Source organism: Protopterus annectens, chromosome 1.part1 (assembly GCF_019279795.1).
Source record: "Protopterus annectens isolate FY-2018-M chromosome 1.part1, PAN1.0, whole genome shotgun sequence".
Taxonomy (NCBI): domain Eukaryota; kingdom Metazoa; phylum Chordata; order Ceratodontiformes; family Protopteridae; genus Protopterus; species Protopterus annectens.
The window spans coordinates 1,748,676,499-1,748,683,917 of NC_056726.1; positions in this window are offsets into that span (position 1 = coordinate 1,748,676,499).

Sequence of the window (7,419 nt, forward strand, 5' to 3'; positions counted from 1 at the left end):
CCATACCTGGACGACTGCCTAATACAAGCGGACAACAAGGCAAAATTAACAAAAGATTTGGAAAAGGTCATACAACTGCTGCAAGCCTTGGGATACACAGTCAACATGCAAAAGTCAAGACTAGTACCATCCCAAAGGATAACATTCTTGGGTGCAGAACTGGATACATCAACTCAGATGGCTTTTCTCACAGAAGAAAAACAAAAGCAACTACCAGTCTATTTCATGACATTAACAACACAAACTCAGCTTACTGCAAGGAAAGTCCTGCAAGCCCTGGGTTACATGGCATCCTGCATAATATTGATTCCGCATGCCAGGCTGCATATGAGAAAGTTGCGATGGTACCTAAGGAACGCATGGTCTCAACACAAGCACAGTCTAGAAGCCCAGATTCCAATAATTCCATGCCTGAAGCAAAAATTTCCTGTGGTGGGCTCAGGCCTGTCAGTTGAACAGAGGATTGCCTTTCCACAAACCTCATCCAAGCCAGACCATCACCACGGACGCCTCAGACCTAGGCTGGGGGGCACACATGGTGGACAAGTGTATACAAGGCCTATGGACCCAAGACCAGCTGAATCTACACATAAATCTAAAGGAGATGCTGGCAGTGAAACATGCGATCCAGGCATTCAGACCACTCCTACAACAAGGTCACCTGCTGATAAGGACGGACAATACCACAGCCATGTGGTACATCAACAAACAGGGAGGTACACACTCATATCCTCTATGCCGGATGGCAGTGGACCTGTGGAATATGGCCCTGAATCTCAACATTCAACTTCAGGCCAGATTTGTACCAGGAAAAGAAAACTCACTAGCAGACACCTTAAGCAGAACTACCACGGATGCTCACGAATGGATGCTGCATCCAGATATCTTCAAAGCCATAGCAAAGAAATGGGGACTACCAGAGATAGACCTGTTCGCCTCCCCACACAACCACCAATTGAAGAAATTCTGCACAAGAGCATACCACCCACTTGCTTGGAGGGTGGACTCCCTTTCCTTCAGCTGGAAAAACCTGACAGCATATGCATTCCCACCTCTTCCTTTAATGTACAGAGTCCTACTGAAGATCAAAGAGGATCAGCCAAGGGTAATCCTGATAGCTCCGGACTGGCCGAGGCAACATTGGTACCCGCTACTGAGAAGCAAGTCTCGGACACACGCATGGCCTTTACCTCTATGTCCCTTACTTCTAACTCAGAACAACTACAAGATCCTACATCCAAACTTGAAAACACTGCAGCTAGCTGCTTGGAATATTGCATAAAACAAAATAACCCAGATTTATCTCAGAGGGTTAAGGACATAATCCTGGAGGCACGCAGACCCTCCACAAGGAAAACTTATTCAGCCAAGTGGAAAAGATACCTCATTTGGAGTGCAGCAAAGGGAGAAAATGTCTCATTGGCAAACATAGCACACATCCTGGAATACTTAGCAGAACTGTTCCACAATGGCCTGTCCTACTCCTCCATTAAGATTCATGCACCAGCAATTTCAGCAGAATACAACATGGATCCTCCTGTCTTCTCTCATCCTCTACTCAGGCAGTTCTTGAGAGGAATCAAAATGTAAAACCTCCAAGGAAACCACCTTTACCTACATGGGATCTCAACTTTGTGCTGGAAAAGTTAACACTTCCTCCTTTTGAACCAGCAGCAACAGCAGATTTACAGTTCTTGTCTTGGAAAACTGCTTTCCTGCTAGCAATCACTTCAGCAAGAAGGGTATCTGAGTTACAGGCATTAATGGCAGTACAACCCTTCCTTATCTTCCATCAGGATAGAGTCTCTCTCAGAACTAACCCTACCTTTATGCCAAAAGTGGTCTCCAGAGTATCATTGAACCAAGCGATTCATTTACCTACATTCTTCCCCAACCCACAGAATAGGGGGGAAAGACTGCTACATACCTTGGATGTGCACAGACAATTACGCTACTATCTGGACAGAACTAAGACCAACAGAAAACTGACCAGCTTCTGGTAGCATATGCAACAGGAATGCAAGGAAAAGCAATTTCAAAACAGACAATCTCAAAATGGATAGGAAATTGCATTCGATTTTGTTACTCTTTTCATGGAAAGACAACTCCTGAAAATATCAGACCTCATTCCACAAGAGCTACAGCCACCACTACAGCTTTCCTACGAGGAGTGGCTACCAAAGACATTTTAGAAGCTGCTACTTGGAGCTCCGTGCATACATTTGCTAAGCATTATAATCTTCCCTTATACTCCAGATCCCGAGCAGGTTTTGCAACTGCTGTTTTGCAAGGGATCTTAACTACACCATCTTTATCTTAGTGCCTCCTCCCCCAGTTTGGCTATGGTATTCTACCCATATGTTAGGACTGCAGATGCATCCTTGAAGGACATAGTACAGTTTTGTACCTACCATAAATGTAGATGTCCGATAGGTATGCATCTGCAGTCAGGATTACCCACCCCCCTTCCCCTCTGTGGTATTCCTAGGGTATTTACCCCTGTCTTAGCTAGCTGGGGGAATCTATTATGGTGTATTTGTTTGTATATATGTATATATATATATATTTATTTTTTGCTCTCTACTGTTTGGAATTATTTGCATTTATCCAAATTTAGCCTTCCTAGAGGGCACCTGGCATCTGGGGCAAGAAACACTGAGGAAAATGGCGTCGGCTGATGCCTTTATACCCCAGCAGTTGTGACGTCAGGTGAAGTGCGACATCAGCAGAGGCCAGACCCAGACTTTGGAATCCGGCCGACCGAAGGGCTGCCTGAGGCAGGACAACCCATATGTTAGGACTGCAGATGCATACCTATCGGACATCTACATTTATGGTAGGTACAAAACTGTACTTTATGCTGAGCTCTTTTTGATGTTTGGAGAGGCTGTAATGTTTCATGGCATGGCCCATAGCAACAAAAGCAGTTATAATGGAATGTCCTGTAGGTGTGTCAAAGCTTTTTCCCAAGGTGCCTATAAATACAGGTACTCTTAGGATGCCGCGGTGGTACGGTGGTAGCATTGTTACCTCACAGCAAGAGGTTCTCCCGTTCGATTCTTGGCTGGGCTTGGGAGTGCCTTCTGTGTGGAATCTGCATGTCCTCCCCGCAGTTGGGTAGCGTTCGAAAGACGTGTGTGTAAATGGGCGTGCTTTTGTTGAAGGTTGGGCGTCGAGCTGGCACCTTGGCATTTCGTAAAAATCTACTGCCAATCATTAGCAGACCAGAGTTCCGCTGTGGCGACCCCTTACCGGGAAAAGCCGAAAGACAAACAAAAACAACTCTTACAATGGTCCCTTCTCTTCCTACAGGGAACTGAATCATTTATCCAATTAGTTGTCTGAATTCTGACATTACAAGAGGGGTGTTATCAGGTTTACAGAACCTGACTTTTATTTCTTCTAGGATTAAGTGTAATCTTAGAATTCATTACATAAGAAGGGGGAGCCCACTTATGAATATTTAGCTGAATGTTCATAATGAGCAGCATTTGGTAAAAAAATCTATCTCTGAGTGTATTACTAAATGCAGGAACTTAATCCATTGGGCAGCAAAGATGTTCTCTATAGCAGCAGTTATTCAGGACAGTCATGATATTTCATATTGTGTAAATATAATAGGACGATTCTGAAAGAGAATAAGTCTTTGTTGTAACAACTGACATAGACTCTGAAGCTGACACAGACTCTGAAGAAGATGAAAAAAATCCAGATGTTTTTTAAGCTGTCAGATCTATTACTCACTTGCCAAGCTTCATATAGGACGTCACAGATAGGTGTTCAGAGGCAAACTGTTGCTTTTATCATAGTTCATAACAGGTACATCTGTCTTAAACTACCAGATTTTTCTAATGATGCGAAGGTTCTAGATTTTCCTTAAATAGCTCTTCCTGACATTCAGAGGCAATTATTTGCAGTTTCTTTAAAATACTGTTCTTTTGGACATCACTTCACCTTTCAGATGTCTAGCACTATTCTTTTGTAGAACAGCCCTAAATGAGAAGGTGTAGATTAACCCCCACTTCATTTTTTTCTACAGTTTTTTGCAACTAAAATTAAAATTCATTGTTTTTGCTTAAAAAGCCTTGACTTCCAACCCACTTGTAGTTTTGCCCGTTTGTTGTCTTATTTTTTTACTTACTTTCATTGAAGAATTTTTAGGTAGTAAAAAAATTTTTTTCATGTTTTACTACAGTGCAGCTGCTTAACATGTACCCAGTGACGACAGACTTCTCTCAATCAAACTGGCAGAATATTTCTGGCTGCAGCACCATCAAGTTCATATTTTTCCAGTAATCTGAACTGCTGCCATTCATATATTTCAGGCAGCACTTCTACACTCATCCTGTATGTGTGGCACAGGAAACCCATCATGCAGTCCTTTGCAGTTATTTTGACAAGCAAAAGTCGTTGGCATTAATGGCTGCTACACAGCTGGAGCTGATGGTCACTTTTGACTCCTTTGGCTTCAGTGGTTGTATCACTGCATGTGGGCAAATCCCATCAGCACCCTTTGGGGTCCATAGAAGACTCTTGAGTATTGAACAAGAATGTGTTGCATTCCAGATAAATGTCTGATTCATCTCTCCCTTTTACTGAGCAGTGCAAACCAAGATAAAGACAGACTCATCCAGTCAGACTAGTGGGACTGTAGTCTTTTTCACCTGACACCATTCATTCATTTCCCAAGATGTTTGCATTAGTGGTAATTGTCCTTTTTGTTAACTGCCTGAGTACTTGCGTAGATACATCCCCATGATATTTTAATGTAACTCAATTTATTCTTTTGTTAACTGGTTAAGGGAACTAGTAGTCATGGGCCCTTTTCAGCCATGACCCGGGCCATAAGGGTAAAGATAAATCCAGTAAACATGGGCACATTAGAGTATCCAGTCAACCAGTATATTTGTGGGAAGAAATCTGAGTATGTGAGGAAATTCCATACAAATGTGGAGAGAATATGCAACCCTATGCACTGGCTGGAGATCAGGATGGAAACTGAAACTGAGAGACTAAGATCTTAACCACTGAACTTCCGTGCCGCCTGTTGACAGGCATCATCTGTGTTAGTACCATTTGTGGGTTTCATTCGGGAATACTAACATGGCTACACTGATGAATAGTGCAGTAAAACTTGTATTTTTGGTATTATTCCTGATTAATTTGCTGATATTGAAAGCTGCTTTCAGACTGTGTTGTCTTAGTTTTTTAGTTGAGATTTGTCATAGGAAATTTGTATAGTTCTAGAATTCATTGTAGGGAGAATGAATGCAGATGTTAGTTGACCAAATCTTTGTCTGGAATTTTGTTTCCTTGGAGGCATTTTTGAGATGCCCCAGTGACATTTTTAGATAACTGCTTTAATATAATTTTTGAACTTTTCAGAAGTATCCCTTTAATTCCACTAATGAGTTGTGATTGAAAGTCATGCCTCACTCTGGCATTTCCATTCTGACTTGGCAATAATGAAATGCTTTTTTGAGGGCTGTGTATTGCATTAAATTTTTTTTTCAGAAATGATTTAAGTTGTTGTGGAAAATGTTCATAATTTTCTGGATGCTTTGTATTGTAGATAATTAGAAGTGTATGTTTCAAATATTGACACATGAAAAGAGAGCCTGGTATTAAATGGACAGGAGAGATTGCAAGACAGCTTTACCATGAAGGAGGGTTTGCTTTCATATTATGTTTTCTTTTTTTTCATTGAGCTGCTTCTCTTTAAGGTAATGTAGGCCTGTCCCTATCCCCAAGGTTAACCTGTTCTTCAAGATTTCTTCTTTCTTTAAGGTCATTCAGGTTTTGGGGATCAGAGAAATCTTTGACAAATGTAGAGATCTGTGTAGACCAATACCTAATCCTTCTGGATCGTCTTTTCCCTGTTCTTCTGGTTTGTAAAAAAACATTATATAAAGGAGTCTGTGAATATTCCATAGGTTAAACTAGAAGTATCAGTCCTTCAGAAGTTACCTCTTCATATTCAAATAAGTCTGCATTATTGTCAGTTTTAGTTAGGCTGGACCAGGGGAAGAAATCCCATCATCACAGTGGCCAGTCTCCAGACAAACTGTCCAAAAAGTTAGACTATTGAAGGAAGAAAGTCTGACCTTGGCTACACAGGGTATCAAGACCTCAAACATGGGGCTGTATTACTGTACCTTTTAGCATACCTGTAAGAGGATAATCCATCTGTTTAAAGGTAAACAAAACTTGATAAAAATCACGGGCCAACACAATTCTTATCAACATTCCTTGTGTGTCTCTATATAAATGTCTATGTATGTGGTGGGTGGTGTGAGATATGACATGCACAGTTTAGATCTAGGACATGTTTCACCACCACACATTATCTACATCTCAGGATGCCAAAGTCATTTTCTGCATGAGGTACAACTCCCCAGTTTGTTGCTCTCTGTCTGTCTGGGAAACAAGTTAGGGACTTGAGTTTCTGGACTTTCAGCAAGGGAACAAAAAGTCTCTTGTTCATTAGTTGAACAAAATCCAACTCCTCATATGCAAGACATATGTCGATGCAGCCTTGAGAAATAGGGTCAATAGTGTGCTCAGATTCAGCTACAATCCCCAAATGAGAATGAGCAGCAGCAGGAGGAAAAAATAGGAACACAAGGATGTATACTTCTCACAGAGTTAGAAATCATTTTCAGTGTCCAGTAGACCACTTTCCACTAGCCAAATAAGGAGATGACTTGGGGTGTTTTTCCTTTCATGTGACAGCATGGGACCCAAGTCATGAATACCTAGAACATGGTTAGACCCTGGATTTAACCTTCACAGCCTTTCCATGAACCATCTTGCTAAGTCATCTATCGACTTTTTTGATGAGAAATCCATCTCTTCTAAGAGAATAGAGCTGATCCTGGCCAAGGCTGATTTGAGTGCATTGCTTCCTTTCCATATAGGTTACAAAGAATTAGTGGAACTTCAGGTCATTGTTATATCTTAAAGGAAGTCTGCATTTTTAGCTTTTCCAAAAGCTCCAGTTGCATTCAACTGTGTTCTGCACAAAAGACTTTTTACATCATTGATATGCAAAATGCTTGTCTTCTTATTCCTCTACACCCGTTTTAAAAGATGTGCTGTTTTTTTGTAGTTGGAGGAACTTCCAGTTTAGAACCTAACCCACTAGCTTTTTTTTCCACACACTACATATCTTTATAGTATGTTTATGTAGATAAGTACAATAAATGTACAGTACTCACAGTTTGTCACAGTTGGATAATTTGCTTGCTCCAGGATGACTAGCTTTTGGTCTTTCCTTTGGAGAAGTTGCCCAGAAGTCACTAAGGTGATTCAGATCTCTTTTGCATTTTGTGAGTTATGATGAACTTGTAGAAACCCCAATTAATTGCTATAGCTTTCCTTGGGTAATGCATTTTTCTTCTACAAGGAGAATCTCACATG